The sequence below is a fragment of the Coptis chinensis genome, chromosome 2 (assembly GCF_015680905.1).
Source record: "Coptis chinensis isolate HL-2020 chromosome 2, ASM1568090v1, whole genome shotgun sequence".
NCBI lineage: Eukaryota > Viridiplantae > Streptophyta > Magnoliopsida > Ranunculales > Ranunculaceae > Coptis > Coptis chinensis.
This window is the reverse complement of record NC_141457.1, coordinates 41,820,784-41,840,358: the sequence shown is the minus strand read 5'-3', so window position 1 is coordinate 41,840,358 and position 19,575 is coordinate 41,820,784. Positions and strand designations below refer to the sequence as shown.

General features: G+C 36.0%; 2 long non-coding RNA genes across 3 annotated transcripts; one reads left to right on the top strand and one right to left on the bottom strand.

The window, feature by feature from the left end:
* Positions 1-595: 595 nt before the first annotated feature.
* LOC147516090 (uncharacterized) lies at positions 596-4,562 on the bottom strand. 2 transcript variants are annotated; one of them, XR_015213579.1, is made up of 4 exons: positions 4,157-4,562; positions 2,798-2,902; positions 1,539-1,693; positions 596-1,394 (listed from the first exon to the last, which is right to left on the bottom strand). It is a non-coding gene; the product is annotated as an uncharacterized LOC147516090 (long non-coding RNA). The 2 variants fall into 2 exon arrangements; XR_015213578.1 differs by having other exon boundaries at positions 596-1,693.
* A 1,944-nt stretch (positions 4,563-6,506) lies between these two features.
* On the top strand, positions 6,507-8,050 carry LOC147516089 (uncharacterized). The gene is made up of 5 exons (XR_015213577.1): positions 6,507-6,681; positions 6,796-6,847; positions 7,203-7,287; positions 7,406-7,580; positions 7,957-8,050. It is a non-coding gene; the product is annotated as an uncharacterized LOC147516089 (long non-coding RNA).
* The last annotated feature ends 11,525 nt before the right edge of the window (positions 8,051-19,575 follow it).

Sequence of the window (19,575 nt, the reverse complement as noted above, 5' to 3'; positions counted from 1 at the left end):
ACATATTCAGGCCTTATGGTTCATCTTTGTCTTGAGGATAGTTCATAATACATTCTTGGATTAACATAACAAAATCCATTCGAACTTCATTTATCTCCTTGTCGGTGAAGGCCTTTTTATGGCTAAGATTTTTTGGCTGGAATATAAGAAACAACAAAGTTAATATTTTGCAAAATAGAGAAAAAGAAAAAGTTAAAAACACAGTTGCTAAAGATATCAAGCATGAATTAAGTTAAAATATTAGAGACATTTTATTTACTTTCAATGGCAAAGGAGAAGGATCGTTCATTATGTCTTGCATGAAACACATTGCATGAATACCACATTGTTTACCATCTAGTTGCCTAGGGCCCTACAAAAATATGAAATTGAATTAGGAATATTATACATCAAGTACATACATAAATAGTAACTGCAATCGGTTACCTTGATGTGGTGCCAACATGGTTTTTGAGAACTTCTATTCACTTAGATCCCTCTTAAAACTATCAAAGCACTTCAAGTTAAAATTTTAAACAATTAATGTCAATATAAGAAATAAAAAAGTCTACATATATAATAAAAAAATATATATAACCAATTACACAGACACCGCTACTAAATACTACCTGATTCTCAAATCATAAAATCAATTACACAAGCAACATACTAAACCAACACATTTCAAAAATTGATATATTATACATTGGTTTTCCAAAATTTACAATGTTTTCAAGTTGTTGATTGCCAATAAATAACTAGACTTTTAAAGTACACAAGGCATAATAAGAACATAATAGAAAAAAACAATTTGTGCTTTGAAATTCCTATCTTCATCACCTTTACGCAATTTGTTCTTTCATTGAGTCGCGTGCCCAACCTTTCATGTAGATCAAGAGCCTCGAGAATTTTCTAGAGATGGAACAAGTAGAGGCAAACAACACGGCATGAGCATTATCAGTGCAGCGCCACTCCACACAGAGCAAGAGTAGACTTCGGTTCATCAGAATGAACCTAGAAGTTATTGTACAAGACTACTTATGGCCAGATACCTAATAATAGCATTCATATATTAAACACTAAAGTCAAATAATTAACACAAAGGGTACTACTGAAAACATCAAGGTTTAAGTATCTAGTAGGCTATTTACCATTCAAACCATCATGTAAGAGTTGCCGTGAAAGCGGGTTTAACACTATCATATGAAGGACTCAAGAAAAAAAAATGCATGTACAGATTCAAAATGATATAATTCTCATATTCGTAAAAACTTAACCGTTCAAACTTGGGAGTCTGCGAATTGAAGATATGAAACCTTTAAACTGTGTATGGGCTAGCTGCTTGTTCCTACTTGAATGGGTTTAAAGTGCACCCCGCCTTCAGAGGAAAGTAGTGGCATCCTCAAATTGAATAACTTAAAAACCAAACACATATGGGGGTCAAGGAAGCACAAAAAGCATATACATGAATTTATATTCTAAAAGGAACCAAAGCAAAGATATGTGATGTTATAAGCAGATTCCTTAATTGTTCAAGTCATTCGATCAACTTTAAGTACCTGAGAAGTACTTCTGAACATATCATTCCTCGTCTGTTGAGCTAGTTTCTCTTTAAAATGAAGACTATAGGAAAAGCACAAGACCCATCCATACTTGTATAAGCATCCACAAATAGCTACGTTCTTGTGACCTTACCATTAGAACTTTCCTTAATCTAAAACAAATACACAAACCCAATAAGCGTAAAATAGTACTATAGTAAATCTAGAAGATATATACTAGCAAATAATAGACAATACCAATTTATCTTGAAGTTAGACAATACGAAAAATGGGAACTGAAATCTTGAAGTTAGGCAAAGACAAGATGCATTAAGTATCACAAAAAACTGCAGCAACTCAGAAATATAATATATCCTAGTCTATTTTTGACTGCCCTTATGCAAAAAGGGTGTTATCAACTGTGAAGACCAATGTGTAACTTCCTTCAGCAGTCAGTGATTTGCCTGTAGAAGTTTATAACACCTAATGTTATCTTCAAGACTGTTGTAAAAGATGAGTGTTATATGTCTAACTAAACTACAAAGAGGAGTTACAAACCACCCAATCAAATATTCAGCAGTCAGTGAGGTTGTGCTGAACAGTATCCTAAAACCAAGGCCTTTCCGAGATCAGTGGCCTAGCTGATCTCAAGCACAGACATCATACCATTGCCTTGATAGTTTTAACAGTGTCACTAAGCTTATTGTACCATGACCAACAGATTTTCAATTACTAAAAATGTGCAGATTCAAGAAGATATAACTCTCATGTTCATAGAAACTAACCCGTTCAAACTTAGGAGTCTGCGAAGAGAGAGTTAGCTGAGATTGGTTGTGAATGAACAACAAAAACCAAGTAAGCACCAATGATGAGTATGTTCTAGTAAGCTAAGTCCATGCATAACATGGATGGATGTGGTTTAAATGCTTGCCTGTACGGACATCCGTAACAAAGACCATTGGAAGAACCAAGAAAAAGTATCTCATGCAAGTTAAAACTTAAAGGTACTGGAAATGACAAAATCAGGACATGCATATAATTCTAGTGGTGTGGGTGGTGTGGGTTTGACCTTGCAATAGTTTAACATACCAAGCCAAATCTAGAGTAGATCCATGGGATAATAATAGTTTTTCAATCACTTTATGAGCGGGTTTTTTTTCCAAGAAGCTTATTACCAGTCACTATGAGAAGTTAGACGGTCAAGTACAATGTAATTAAGTTAATACAATAAAGAAATTTCAAAATACAAAGATAAGAAATAGGACTTGGTGCGTTACCTTGTTATGAAAGAAAATTCCCTAGCTCTCATAGGACCTATGCTCAGCTAAGTATTGCTCAATCACTTCAGGGCTGCAATTCTTTCCCAATACTTCAACATCGCCCTGGAAAAAGAAAAACAAACTTCCTAAACGTATCGCTTAATCACCTACGCTAAGTATCGCTCAATCACATAATTTATTATTATTATTAAGCACATAAACAAGTCCTTCCTAAATGTCAATTATTCATTAGGCTCATGATATAATAGATACAATATTGGAGTACGAAAACCAAATATGAAAAGGTTAAACCACTTTTCAACATGTCTTAAAATATCAGCTAACTGTCCAAAATATGCATAGAAGTAAATTTACATCAAGTCCAAAATAATATAACATACGACCCAATATAGTATAGTAAGGAAAAATATGTAACCGACAAAACAGATATGCTGCAAAAACATGGTGATAGGACAAAATCTAAGTAAAGTAGTCATATGGAACCCACTATTCACATGCTGGGTGTCTAGATGGCATTCCGAACTTAAAGGCGTATCTGAAATCAAACATAGAAAAAATAAAATGAGTGACTTCGTCGCTCAGCAAGTAGTTTAGAGCACCGGTAGATTGTCTACCACTACAGCTATAATATGCCAAAAAAGTAATAAATAAGTGTAAGTTTTAGGCGAAGGCAACAACTAATTAGACTACATATTCCAATAAAATGGTACCACATATATTACTAAACATTAATAAAATCATAGCCATAACTAGCTCATCATTCATAAGTATATGTACATGCAATACAGCTACTAGTCCAGGTGAGTCCTCACAAAATTAAAACATTTCCAAATATCTAGCAATAAAAATAACGAGGACCCTACTTGCTAACGGCAACCAGTCAAGGCCCAAAAGATGAATAAAAACCTGCTAGTACCAACCAGCTAGGCAAAATAATAACGGGTCACCTGCTAGCGCCAACCAGCCATGCAAAACAATAACAGGTCACCTGCTAGTGCCTACCAGCCAGGCCCCTAATGACGAGTACACACCTACTAGCACCAACTAGCCAGGCCCCTTCTATAAATACCAATTCTACTAGCGCCAAGCAGTGAACGGTAATACAAACTTGCAGCTAGCACCAACCAGTCACTTAAACTACTAATTGTGATTTATATCTAAATTCTTCTGTACAAAGAACAAAATGCAACGCACTACACTATCTCTGATTGTCATAAACATTCCACGGTTTCAACAAAGAATACAAATGTGGTCGTAAGAGACGTAGTAAAGGCAATTCCAATCTCTAAAATCAAACTTGCTACCATGGTCTTACTAGGACAACATTAAAAACAAGCATTTGCATAAAATAAATACCATAGACTTAAAATGCAAAGTTGGCGTCATGAATAGTCGTCATTGAAGTCATCGACCCATAGAGAAACTGAAATGCTACGTCGCTTTATTCCCCTCTATCTATCTTTGAAGCCCCGGGAGCTTTATCCTCGACTGCCACTACTGCCCGATCAGAAGCTGTTTGATCTCTCGCTTTCCTCCCAGAACAAGAGGCAGAAATAAATGGATTTAAAGTTGGATTCGAAGGTCCCCTCAAAAAGAACTTCTATTTCAAGATCCATATCGCTTTAGTTATGCAAAAAGTACTACAAAGAAATCAAAAGATTTGGCACAAGATACGACTTATCATATCTAAAGATGATGGTGGTATTTCTATGATTCAAGATCGAGTAGGAAAAAAAATAGATCTAAGTGACAGAGTTTTAGTTTTTGCAGGCTTTCAGCCAACTTAGAGGTGAGCGAGTATTTTTTACTTTTTGAGTAAGTGGTCGATCGTGGGCTTGGGTAGTTGGAATTGGGATTAGAGAAACCAACTTTCGGAACAACACTTCACTTGTTACTATTTTCTTAAAACAGTGTCAAATAGTGGCCCGAGTATACTGTTGTGACTGGGCGCAAACCCTAAAACGATAGTTGTCACGTTTTCCATTACGCAAGTTATCCACACATATACGCCATTTTTTTTAAAAAATCATTTGTAAAAAAAAAATCATTTGTGACTGTTTCGAAATCGCAGATCACCAAAAACTTTTTAAAACAGTCACAAAAACCCTTTTCTACCATTTGTGACCGTTTCGAACAGAACAGTCACAAATAATATTTTAAAACAGTTACAAAAACCCTTTTTTATACTAGTGAATACACTATGGAGGCAACACCCAAATCTACAAACCCAACCACCTCCAGGGTTCGTTCACCAATTACCAAACCACCAAATACATTCAGACAAGGACAATGTACCTACAACAATAAGAACAGAGTATTGGTTCCATCCTTTTTTAACCAGAACTACCAAAATCCACCAAAGAGACTTAGTTTCACCATCCACTAGTGTCCAATCAGATAAATCTTCCCATTATATCTTGTGCAGTAAATCCTCCAACACACACATAACTGAAGCCACAGTCTGACTAGATTGGGTTCAATAAAAAGCCGACACAAAACTTGCATGAGATCACCAGTTATGGTTTGTTTTCAAAAACTAGAATTAAGAATAACGGCTTTTGAGTACGAGTTTCTTTATAACTTTTCTACATAATTTTCAAAACGTGAGGATATAAAAATAAAAATTCTACGCCCCTGAGTAACCAAAATGGTACCGGATCAACATATAATTTTATCTTCTTGTCAAAACCTCTATATGGTTAGAGATATCTTTAGATTGAGAAAAACAATTACTCTAAATAAATAAATAAATAAATAAATAAAACACACACACACACACATTTCATGTGTCTGTATAGATAGTTGTTTACGTACTTTTTATTTCTTCAATCGTAGTCTAATCATAATCATGCATGCATTTTAGAATTTCTGCATTTCATATATGTTTTCTAAAATACAAAAACTCAAAAAGATTTTATAGTAGAATAAATATCCCTAGTATAATAAACCATGTATTTCTCATTCTATATCAAATAACCTACACCCCAAACTTATTTGGGGGTGGCGTATTTTCATCATGAAGAACAGAATACAGGTGTATCACCATTTTCACTCATGTTTCTATGGTAATCTCTTTCTTTATATTTTCATACTTTGAGGACAAACATAGTTCTATGAGGTATAGTAACATTTTGCAAAATCTAGACATTTTCTATATAATATTATATTTCTCCCTTTCTAAAAAAAATTTTTTAAAAAGACCAAAAATATTTTTCCGTTTAGTATTAAAAGTATTGTTTCTTTTTTCTATGATGAATAAAAAGTTTAGAAGTCTCATTATAGCAATAAAGTAAGGACTTGTTCTTCATACTTACACTAATATACATACAATAGTTTCTACATCTTTTCATGAATGACATGCATCACTACCAAAAAAGTGACTTTTAGTGGTGGACTGTTTTGCTGCAGCCATGGTTGTAGTGGCTAGATGCAGGTTGTTGCTGCGGGAACTAGAAATGGTGGCAAAAGGCGCCTTTTTGCCTCGACAATATCCTTTCGTGGCAAAAAGTGAATGTCTCGCAACAACTTCGAGCCAGCCGCGGCTAGATGTGTAGCTTTTTGCAACGACTAAGTTGTGGCCGCGACTTTAGGTATATATATCTTTTGTGGCAGCTAGATTGTGTGGTGGCTAAAAATTAATTAAAAAAAGCATAAAATATGAGTTCATTCAAGCGGACAGTTTCGTTTTTTCCAACCTTTATTTTGGTGAAAATTGAAATGACCCAAAATCCGAATTCTCAAACAACAACAAAAAAGAAAAACGTAGAAAAGCCAAGAGCTAGGGTTTCATTTCCATCTTCACTACTCCATTACTTTCGCGAGTCGTTCTCCATCTTTACTACTTCCACCAATTGGTCTTCACTCTTTAAGTTACTGCCCAGGTAAATATACTATTGGCCGAAAGCTAAGAGTTTCACCAACGCACTTCAAATCACCAATTATAATTGTTTTATCTCTTATCTTTAATTGTTATTCTCTTATCTATGTGATTCTAGGTAAAAGGTGTGATTTACTGGTTTAAATCTTGTGCTTTCCTCTTATCTAAAGGTAAAGTTCATAACTTTGATGCATTAATTTATATCTTCTCTTGATATTTCTATTTATTCTATTTGGAATGATCTAAACACTCACTTCTTTGAGCCAACTATAGTTTATAAATGTGTGCCTATTTGTGCTTAAATTAAAGTCATTTGGGAAGTGTCGGTCCTTATTGTTGATGTCAACGTAATGGTTTGAATCTTAGTGAACTGGGCTTCTTAGATTCTTAGAACTTTGACTGTAGAACGAGAACTGCTCCCCTATTTCATAAAGCATATCACAGTTTATAACGTGTTAGCTTCTTAGTACATATTTTCTTTTTGATTTTTATATTTAGTGGATCTGTTTTCCTAATGTTTGACAGTCTAGTTGAAGCTATAATGCTGAACTCAAGTGTTGGATGCAACCATCCCTCTGAATGGAGGATAAGCTTTACTGCTTGATGAAAAGTATGTCAATTGGACATGTCCTCTATCTTAGATAGTTTTGAAAATCTTTTGATAGTTGTTGTAATCGTGTACAATTATAATATCATAAGAACCTTATCTGGTTTTCTTTTGCTCAAAGGTTATGAAGCTTATATGGATGGTGTGGTCTAGAAACAAGGTTCTGCAAGCTGAAGGGTTTCACTAACACATGTGCCATGCCTATGCTTTTGATTGAGGATCACTTTGATAAGGTTGACGGTCCTGGGGTTCACTACTTGGAATGTTCTCCTTCACCGCATTACAAATTATCTACGGTGAGAACGCTATCCTATTTTGCTGATTTTATGGTAACATCTGCTATTTGGGTGTCAACTAGTATCTAATTCCTTGATATGCTACTTAAAATAATAATGTCATACTTTCTATGTTTTTGGTATTAAGTTTCTATTAGATTAAGGAATGCAACTAATGTTCAGTTATGAGACCTGATGGGATACCCTTATCGAAGAGCGGAACTTGTTTGATCATGTCACTTGTAATGTCTCATCTTCGGTTGACGAGGTTACCATCCTGGGGCCTTTCCTCTCGATTGATTAAAAAAGGTTGATCAAGTCTTCTGGTGGACATGTACTACTCACTTTGATCGAATTCAGTTGTTGTACTTTGAATCTTCTTGTTCTTGCCATGTAGGTGGAGACACTCAGCAGAAAACATATTTTGGATAAGGTCGAAAAGTGGATGTTAGCTCGTGGAGAAGAAAGTTGGCTCGAAAACTACAATCGGGTACTAATCTATTATTTAACTTTTCAATAGTGTTTCCCTTGCAATCAGATGACTAGGAGATACGTAATATTGAGTGAAATAGGTTTTGAATTACGTTTGTCTATATGGAAAAGGAAGTGGATGGATGCTCTGAAATTTAACACCCCTTCTTCCTCTACATCTTTGATGGAGGATGCATTCGTTCCTTGCAGTAAATGATCCACTAGCATTTCTTTTTTGCTTACATGCTACTCAGCTAGTATAATTTATTGGGAACAATTGTCCAATTTCATTTCCTAAACCATGAACGCTAACAAGACACCAACACTTAAAGCATTTTGGTTTGATCTACCTGTGAAATGGGGTATGGACACTACCACTTGTGACTCTGCCAGATGTTTAGTCAGTCTTGTGTGTTTGCTTGTTTTTTAGGGAGGGGAACATATGTTTATTTTATAGATCTACCTTATGGGTTAGTGAGGGAATCAATTTTTGAGAGACATAAGAAAAGGGACAGTATTTCAAGTTTGTTCTTTTTTTGTTTTGTTTTTTTGTTATTTCTTGAAGTACGTGTTATTAAGTCTCGTCTTTATTTGAGCTCTTCTGTACAGTAAGAGAATAGGTATAACTCCAGCAGAGGCACACACATAAATCTCAAGCGCGTGGAGAATGCTCGCATTCTGGACACAAAATTCCAGGTATCATTTATATCAGATATTAATTAAATGGACATGGCATTATTAAAACATAGCAAATATTTGCGGCATACTCCAAATATACATGTTTCTTTTAATTGATGGGTTTCTTTTATCAATTCTATGTGTAAGAGTAGGCTAATTCAAGTTGCTAAAATGTTTTTTTGAAAACTTGCTGCATATATTTTTGAATGTGGTTCTAAAACTTGCTTCTGAATTATTTTTTTGATTATTGCTCTAAAAGTTAATGTGTTATTTTTACTTGTTGCAGTATAAAGAAGACGATAGTATCACTCATTTGGGATCTGATTATTGGTTGACTAGAAAGACCAAGCCATATGATGAAGTGGCCGGGTGTATGGCAAATTGACAACATGAAAAAAACTGAAGCTATCGTCATTGAATCTATATATATATATATATATATATATATATATATATATATATATATATATATATATATATATATATATATATATTCCCTTTTGTTCTTCCTTGTACCAAGTTTTTTATTGATTCAATGACGACATTTTGTAGTGAAGAAATATTTGATTTAATAGAAAATATGAGATTTTTTATGTTAGAATTCTTATCTGAAGTAGTTTATAATTTTATATATGAATACTCTAGGGAAAAAAATAAAAAATACAAATACAAACAAACAAACAAACATTTTGTTGCAGCTGTGGCAATAAAGTACTTTTTACAGTAGCTATGCCCGCGGCAAAAAAAATGTATTTAGTTTAGAAGATAAAACTAATTTAAATATAAAACAATGTCTTGCCATGACATGGTCGCAGCTAAATGTTCACTCTTTTGCAGCGGTGGCAAAAGTCGTGGCAAAAAACTTCTTTTCACGCCTTGTTTTGCCTTGAATGTGGCCAAACGTTTTCCTATGGCAAAATACATTTCGCCACGAATTTTGAACTTTTAGCCACCAAAACTGGTCGCAGCAAAAAATCATTTTTTTAGTAGTGCATCAACATTTGTTTGTATATAGCAATGAGTTTCCGAAGCCAAGGTTAGAACAATTAAGTTCCATATCCTGTGAGAATCTAGCCAAAAGCCTCATCTGAATGATTATTGAGTGATGACACAAAGGATATCTAGATAGAAAGACCACACGTCCACTTGTTTGATCACCACGCCATATCCTATGAGAGAATTTATGCCCTTTTTGGATCGATATAGCCAAATAAACGTTAAAACCCTCTTGAGATTTCACCCTTTCTAAAAGCCTTTTTATTCTTCACCAATAATTCCAAACCCATCACAACACAAAATAAAAAGTTTACCCAGCTGATAAGTTGAGAATTGGATGGTTACCAGAAAAAGAGAAGAGAAGACTTTGTACAAAAATGGAACAGTTATTTGCTTCAAAAAGAAAAAGAAAAGAAAGACCCACCAAAAACCAAAACTCCAAAAATCCAAAGGTGTCAAAAATCGAATCTCCCAAAAATTCAAAATCAAAAGGAGACGATATCACAAAGAAAAAGAATCAAAAGCAAAGTTAGAATTCCCAAACATTCAAAATCATATGGAGTTACAAAGCCAAAGGGCAAAAAGAATGTATCACAATTCGGAAGCAAAAGAACAAAACGAGGTTCTTCTCTGGTTATAAGTATCTTGAAGACCCAGTTTCTTATCTTATCATATTTTGTTTTTCCCTTCCTATTTCTTTCTAAACCATCACCCTAGCCCCGTAACTCCTAATAAAATACCTCTAGCTCAATTAGGAATAGGATGGTGTGATAGTAAGTGGCAAGCGTGATCAATCAGCCCCGGTTCCTTTGGATGTCATTTAAGTATGTGAGGAATATAAGTGTCCACTGTACTTGAGAGAACGAACCTTGAGTGAATCTATCAGAGAGTTGTGATTGTAACACGCCCCTGTGAGAACCCAATTTAAGGAAACTCTCCAAAAGCCTTGGAAACAACTCTGTTTTTGCATTTCATTGCTCATGTTTTGTACAATTATCTTTAGATGCTTAAATTACTGTACATATGTTATTCTGAGTTCAAAGGAGCTTATCCTTATTCACCGCTAATGAGATGTATGAACTTCTGAGAATAAATCAGGAAACAAGACCCTTTGTACTAAATAAAAAAAGTTTGTGAATACCTTCACTGGAAAACTCTCACGAGACTTAAAGCTCGTCCACTAGGGAATTACTAGTGGTTTAAGGCATTGTTGCATATATGGTCAATGCAATCGCACTCTGCAAAACGAGATTAGTATAATGTATAATAAATCACTTATTTGTGATCTTAGGTTTTTTCTCTCATCCTTGCTTGAGAACAAGAAAGATGCTATTTCGGGGTGGTGATCAGCTCCCAAATGTGCATTTTATTACTCGTACATTGCTGCATTATAGTCCTCCTTACATTTAACGAAAATACAACTCATAGTTTTTACTGCCTTTTTCAAGTTAAGGAGTATTTCAGACCACTTATCATAAAAGTTGTGTCTTAGCACCAAAAGGAGCCTTAATCACACTTATTATGAAAACTAGTAGCTGCTATGGAAAAGTGTTGAAAAAGTTAAGTCAACCGATCAAAGTCAACAGTCAAAAGACTCAATTCAGAAGGCCAAAGATGGAGGCCCTTATTTGAAATTATGAAAACTTATCCCTAAACCTACTTTGGTCAAGAAGGCACCCATAAAGCAAAAGCAAAAGTGAAAGGGGTGAGGTGTCTAGTTTAGAATAGATGAGGGCAAATATGTAAATGGCAAAAGTAGGGGTATATAATCAAAAAGCAAAGGAGATATAACTCATCCATTGTCTTAGGATCCAAACCATTTGGTTTGTTTATTTTCTTGTCTTATTTTTTCAATTTATATTTTCAATTTCTTGTTATTTCATTTCCTTTATTTCAATCAACTTGTTATTTCATTTCCTTTAGTTCAATATTATTCTTTGTTTCAATCTTCATCTTGTTTGCTTATTTCATTTCAATGTTATAATCAATCTTCCTTTCATATTTTCAAGTCATTTTAATCAACAATCAAAGCTTTCAAGTTCATTAGCTTAGAACCATTCTAAAATTCAAGAGTCTACATTTCTTCTTCTATCTCTCTCACTCAAACTCTAAACAATCTAGGATGAACCGTAACTTCTATCTAAACTCTTTTGAAGTATACTTCCACCAATACTTTTTGAAGCTTTAGTTTTGGAGCCCTTGATTTCAAAAACTTTTTTCTTCTGTGGGTGATTTCTAATTGTTTCGAGCATCGTCTTTCTCTCTGATTGGAATAGCTACAAAATAGGGCTAACTAGAGATTAGGAAAAGAGAGGCTAGATTATCTAGAAATAGAACTAGTCCTCTTCACTAGATTTGCCTACTTGCAAAACAAGAGGTGGAAGATCTAGGGAGCCAAAACCATGGGATGGTTCACAATTAGAATCACTTAATTTCAAGTATCTTCTATTGGGAGGATCACTATCGTCATTGTGAGTCTTCTTAGTAGTTTTATAGTTTATATTTTCCTGTAATAGTAATTTAGGAACATAAAACCAAAAAGCCAAAAACAAATGTTTCTTTCTTTCTTTAATAAAATTGTTGTTTTCACCGCGCTTATAATAGAAGGTTCTCAATACATCAATAGTTATGTGATTTTTCCAAAAAAAAACAAAACAGATAATGGATTCTACATAGACCAACCCTTAGAAGTACGTAATCTCCATTCTTCTAAGGGCGGTTTGAGGATCAGTTATGTGTTATTAAGGGTCGCCCATATTATCATGCACTTTCTGTCTCAGTTTAACCCACATAGATACCAATTGTCCCTTGCGCGCCAACATACCATCAAGAAGTGTATGCTTTCAGTATACCAAATGCACCATGGAGGCAACACCCAAAGCCACAAACCCAACCACCTCCATGGTTCGTCAAACCACCAACTACATTCAGACAAGGACAAAGTACCTACAGCAATCATAACATAGCATTGGTTCCACCCTATTTTAACCAGAACTACCAAAATCCACCAAAGAGACCTTGTCCGAGGCTGTGATACGAAGGACAAACGATTGTTTTTTAGAACGGACGTAAAAGGAGTGATAGCCCATGTTGACATCTTTGGTGCTCTTCTTTATATAATAATGAGCAACTATGTCGCGACATGATATTTTGGGTACCCCGGACTTATTATAGTGATTCGCGACATACATAATCCTCCAAAAGTTGCTAATGCCTTGACAAGGAGGGATATTTAAATAGTTGCATACCTCAACATCTAAGGTTGATAAGGGGAGGCGGAGTCAAGAAACGATTTGACCAACTGTGGCTATTAGACACCCCGGTCTGTATGGAACTAAGTGAGGGAAATAGGTTAAGTCCGGCACATGTTCTAATATGACATCAGCAGGGATGCCATAGGCGACTTTGACCGCCTTTAAATTAGGTCTACGACTTCGAGGCGGTGGCGGCGGAAAAGCAATGGATTGCCCTGAGGTTGAGGGTACAGTGCCGCAGATGGATCAATGGGGGGGGAGACACCACCATGTTAGAAGGGGAAGAGGAGGAGTCACCGGAATGGGAGTCCAACATCGGAACGGGTGGCAGAAGAGGAGAACACACAGTTTGAAAATGGCGGAGAGAAAAAGAAACATATCAAAGATAGTGTAAGAAAGAGAAAGAGAGAGAAAAGGACGAACCTGATAGAGGGAAAAACTAGTCTGGATCTCAGGCACAGGGATGTTGGCAACAGAAAGAGTACAGAGAGCAACAACGCTACCGATTGGAGAGATGAAAACAAGAATGTGAGGAAGGAGGAAGAAGAAATGCGAGAGGGAGAATAAGGGACTAAATTAAAGGGAAGGAAGATTGAGCGGGATTTTATAAGGTGAAAGGGCCAAACTATAATTAAAAGGTACTAAAATCGAGGAGTCACTAAAAGGAACCGGCAGGAAAGTGACACGTGGACGCACAGAAAACAAAGAGATGCTGACCTCATGTATGTGTCGAACGTGTGAAACCAGTTGTACATGCTAGAGGATAGGCCACGACCTATAGAAAGAGTCAGAGCCGAGACTCTTGGCCCCCTGATCCCAACCATGATCGAGGACTTGAGAGGGGGCATCTGTGGTGGTAGGATCCGTGGTATGGAGGATCAATGGTAGAATGAGCCTGGAGCAAGATATGCTGCGAAGGTGCAGGGTGCAGGATTGGTCCACTGACTCGTAGGTAAGTGGCGGAAACCCTACACATGGGGAAAGAAGATCGAGAGATGGAGAGACAAGTGTATGACTAAGAGAAAATGAGAGTGTGGTATAAAGAGGAAAGAGATGGAGAGAGAAAAGGGGGGATCCATATTGAGAGTGAGGACTAGACCTAGAGAGAGGGGAAAAGATAGAGAAAAGAGAGGATTGAGGGAAGAGTGATAATACAGTTAGCATACTCAGCATTTGTATACAAAATGTGCCAGGCCAATTTCATCAATAAAGCTAAATTCAATTCCTTCAATCTTCTGATTCCTAGGCCCCCTTCCTCACACAGTTTACAAAGATTTTCGGAAGAGACAATAACAAGCTTTTTAGTGGCTGGATTCCCCGTCCACAAAAAAATTCTTAAGATAGATTCCTTTAGCTTCTTTTATTATAAATTGGTATACTATTAAGTACCGAGCTAATAAGCACACTTGAACCTTGAAATGAAAGAAGTTTCCCTCTCCACCCTGTTATCCTCTTCTTAATCTTGTCTAGCAAAGGAGAAAGGATAGCTCATGTCATCTTCCCTTGAACCCTGAGATATTTTTCAGGGAAAGCACCCATTTGAATTCCTAAAATTTGTTGTAAATTCCGCTGTCTCTCTCTGTTCGAACCCCCAGCAAACATTCTTCTTTTGTTCTTGTTCACATGTTGACCTAAAAACACTTGATAATAGGGGTGTGATTCATATTGTGCCGAATTTGGTTTTGGATTTTTCGGAATTTGATATATTGTGCCGAATCCGATCATATTTTTTTTTTTTCGAATTTTCAGAAATCGGATGAAAATCAAAATTCGGAAAAAATTAGCAAATTCGAAAATGGGATAATTCGGATAAAAATCAGAAATTATTGAAAATTCGAATATCTTAATATTAAATCTATTTTGTAATTTGTACACTAAATACTAATTCTAGAGAGGGTTAATTTGTTAAAACCCCCCATTTTTAGACATGCATTTGTGTTTACCCCCCAAATTTTGAATCATCACAAAAGTCCCCCCATTCCATCCCGGCCTATTTAGAAATCATCCATATTTTCTCTATTGCCTAAAGTACCCTTGGAGGTAAACACAAATGTATGTCACCAAACTTGAGTTTCTCAATCCCCACCACGTCAAACCAAAGGACCTGCTGATGTTTGGCATGGTTGCTTCCCGATTAAAAAATAATGTTTCAATCAAGAGAGAGAGAGAAACGTACCCTAGCTGTAACCAAAATAGATTGACCACAGTTGGAGATGCTTATATAAAAAAACCAACAAACCGTCGTATTGGAGAAAGGTAGGAAGATGAGTGAGAGTGGTTGTGCTAGAAATGTAGTGTTCTTCCATTCATGGCACAAGGCCATCTGAATCCATTCCTTGATCTAGCACGACTTCTCGCCTCTCGAATTCCTTCACTCACCATCACTATAGTCAGCACTCTAGCAAACGTCCTAAGTTTACGCCCTCGCTTTCGCTCTTACCCAACCATTCGTTTCGAAGAATTGTCCTTCCAACTCCCAGCTGATCACTCTTCACTTCCTCAAAATGCTCAAAACATTGATGCTCTCTCCAACCTATTGGCAATTGGTCAATTCTATCGCGTTGCTAGTGAACCTTCTTTTCGACGTTGACGTCGACATCTAATGTGTAATTTGGTGTTTCTGGACTATACAAGCTTATCAGCTTATGCCTTAATTGATGCTGTTTCGTTTGTTCATATCCATAAAACATTAAAATTTATGGTTGCTATATATTTGATTTGTAATGGCATAAACCCATAAACTTTCAGGCGAATCGTTGGTGAACTGTACAAATTTGATAACAATTTGATTGTTGGGAGTTATGGGTTTTGATATACATGGTGATTTTGAATTTTTGATCATCGATTAGGGTGGGGTGCTTAGATCACCCCAATATCCCACTAACCTCTAATGGTGCTGCTGGTTTTTGGGTTTCAATTGGGGAAGATGATGAGTCAACTTAATCATCAGAATTTTGACGCTAAAAGATTTCAAAATTTCATTTGGGATATGATCACTGGGACTTGTGAAATTTCAGAACAAGGAGCAAATGGTACTGCTGATGTTTGGCATGGTTAACCTGGTGATGATGATGTGTCGTTTGGTTCGCAGAACAGCATTCCTTGTGCTCAAATGATTAAGATTTCTTCCAATCAGAAGCAACCATGCCAAACATCAGCAGATCATTTGGTTTGACGTGGTGGGGTTTGAGAAACTCAAGTTTGGTAACATACATTTGTGTTTACCTCCCGAGGGGTACTTTAGGCAATAGAGCAAATATGGATGATTTCTAAATGGGTCGAGATGGAATGGGGGACTTTTGTGATGATTCAAAATTTGGGGGGTAAACACAAATGCATGTCTAAAAATGGGGGTTTTAACAAATTAACCATTTTTAGTTTGTTTGTACTATATATTGATTAATCCACTATAATGTAAATGAGCAAAAAAATTGTGGGACTATATTAAACACAATATATTCTAATTACATTATATTTTTTGATATATTGTATGTAATTCCAAATAATAATTCGACAAAATCAGATATAACTCGGCAAAATTGGATCGGATATGCATCAGCAGATTCGGATTGGAAAATTTGGAAAATTGCAATTTTAGAAATCATCCGAAGCCGATCCGAATTTAAATTGGATTTTCGGAAATCGGATGAGTAATATTGATGTCGAATCCAAAAAAAATTCGGATCAGAATTCGAAAAAATTGAAATTTCGAGAAAAAGTGGCACCCCTACTTGATAATTTAACGAACTAAAAGACGAGCTATGTTCTTCATACTTCTGGCATCCCCTTTACTAAAGAATAAGACATCATCAACATAGAGCAAATGAGATGGACTAGTAGTACCTTTAACAATCGAAAGAGGCTTGGCTAATTAGTTAGACACTTAGACCTGTTTCCATCATTCGTTTAATACCCCTGCTAAGTGTATCATCAGCCAAGGCAAAAAGGAGCGGGGACAAGGGGTCACCCTGTCTTAGCCCTCTCTCTGGAGTGGTGAATCCAATAGGTCCCTATTGAACAGTATATAGAAGAGCATGTACCAACTTATTCATGACTACAAAGAGAAAATCCCAACTCAAAGTATCATATGCTTGTGTGATGTCTACTTTGATTGTAATACTGCCACCATATATCACTTCTTATCCAACTCATTAATCATCTCCAATGCAAATCCAATGCTAGCTTGGGAGGACCTTCCTTTAATGAAGCCACTTTGTTCTTTGGAGACTAAGTCTTCGATAATGAAGTTAAGGCTTAACTGCATAATCTTCGAAAAGATCTTAATCAAGAAGTTGTTCATACAAATTGGTCTATAATGAGACAGCTTGTTCTCACTTCTGTCCTTTAGAACCAAGGTAATGAAACTAGCGTGCATTTGAGCTGTTGGGGATGACGCCTTCTCTAAAGAAACATTTGATAGCTGCACAAACATCTCTTTTAATAAAATCCCAACACTGAACATAAAAATATCCATGGTAGCCATCAGGACCTGGGGAGCTTGAGGCATTCATATATGTCACTGATTTCCATATTTCTACTTCATTCAAGACCGAGCACAACATGTCATTTCCAATATTAGTTACATGGCAAGGAATCAAATCCAGTAGTTCTTTATCCATATTGTAGGGGGGATTTCTCGCTATTGTTTGAGTGACACGTGGTAGGGAAATATCTTAAGACTACACACCCTCAACATAAGACAAAGGACTATCATATAAGTTCTGATAGCAAGTGAACTCATGTTTATCACGTGATCTTAGCGGCATGCATTTGTCACATGACGAACTGCCTCTGAGTAGGAGTGTTATCCAACTCATTAGGAACTGATATAGAATGTTCCTGAATAGAAGGAAACACGAGAGGACGGTTCTCAATGATAAGGAAGGAGTCTTGGAAGCATATCTTGGAGATTACCTCATAGTGATAATCTTCTATCCAGAGAAGGGTGATCATAACAGAAGAGCAAACTCACATAAGAGAAGATGTTGTCCGGATTCAAACTTCTAAATAGAGTGGACTCCTAATAGGAAAGCAGAGTCTAGAGAGGGAAATGAACTCACAGGCAGTGAAGTAAATCCTAACCCTAGGACTCCTAAGGTTTCTCCTATAAAAGCCAAAGGGATTCACTTTTATGAACTACGCGTTTAGGGTTTGATTCTTCTTGCAATAGGAGACATATAAGTAGCTATAGACCGGTTCATTATCATCTCATTCTCACCTTCACAACAATTCTCTAGTCTTGCATCACACGATCTAGTTGAGGATAGTGGGATACTCAGAAAAACCCCCACATATATCAACTGCCTTATATAGAAATTTCCCAGTGTAATAGTTTACAATGTATTTAGAAATATCAGCTTGTCTATGTAAGAGCACTTCATCTTCTGTTTTCAGTTCCAAAATGAGAGACTTTGTTTGCTTGATCGATTTGGCAAACTCTATGAAAGTAGGTTGTATTATTTCACTGTTGTTTAACTAAACCTTACTCTTATTCTTCATAGCTTGAACTTGGGTGTCTTCTTTACTCTTCATCTCCTCAAAATAATGCTCACTCGAAGGATTATTATCTGCATTTGCCAGGACAAAAGAAAATTCATCTTGACCTTTACCACTTTGTTCAATATCCCAAAAAATAGTGAAATTCAAAGACTTTACAATTTCTTTTCACATTTGTAATTTCTTGTCTTCCACCCATAATGAGGCCAACAACTACAACTACCTACACACTATAAAATAGAGCCAAGAGGGTAGAGCTATAAAATATATCTAAGACAAAAAAGGTAACTTTTAAATTAATTAAGTGACCTAAACTTAAAATAATAATAACATTAATCTAAACTACTTTAAAATCTGGGCGACCCTTGTGCTGCAAAATAGGGGTGATAATTCGGCCCTCAGGCCCTCAACTCGGGCGGCTCTAAAAAATGTTTGCAAAAGCCCTCAAAAGATGGCCCTCATAGATTTGAGGGGCGGGCCGGCCTAACCCTCATGCCAATTAGGGGCGGGCTAGGGTAGGGGTGATAGTTTGGCCCTCAGGCCCTCAACCCGACCCTCAAAAATGCGTGTCAAAACCCTCAAAAGTTACCCCTCACAGATTTGAGGGGCGGGCTGGCCCGGCCCTCATTTGGCCCTTCTAAGCCCTCACTTGGCCCTCATACGTTTTCTTGTTATTTTACATTATATTTATGTATTATACTATAATTATCTAAATTGTATAAAAAAAATCATTAAATTAGTTTTCAATAGAGAATAAATTATAACATAACATAACATATACGCTTTTGTAATTGATTTAATGATAGGTATATAAGTCATACATAAAAGTAAATCTAGCATAACAACATAGTTAAGTATGAAAAATGTAGATGTTTTAAGAATATCATCTCTTCTACCATCTCTATCTATTTTTTTATTTTTTTCTAAAGACATAAGAATTAGTTTTGTATACTTAGTTAAAATTGATATTCATAATCAAAGTATGATAAAAATAAATAAAAAATCACAAAAAAAAAAAAAAAAAAAAAACTAGTAAAGTATAATTAGACCGGGCCTGACCCAGCCTTCATTTGGCCCTCAAAAATGAGGGTTGAGAGGCGGGTTAAGAGCTTGGGTTTTCA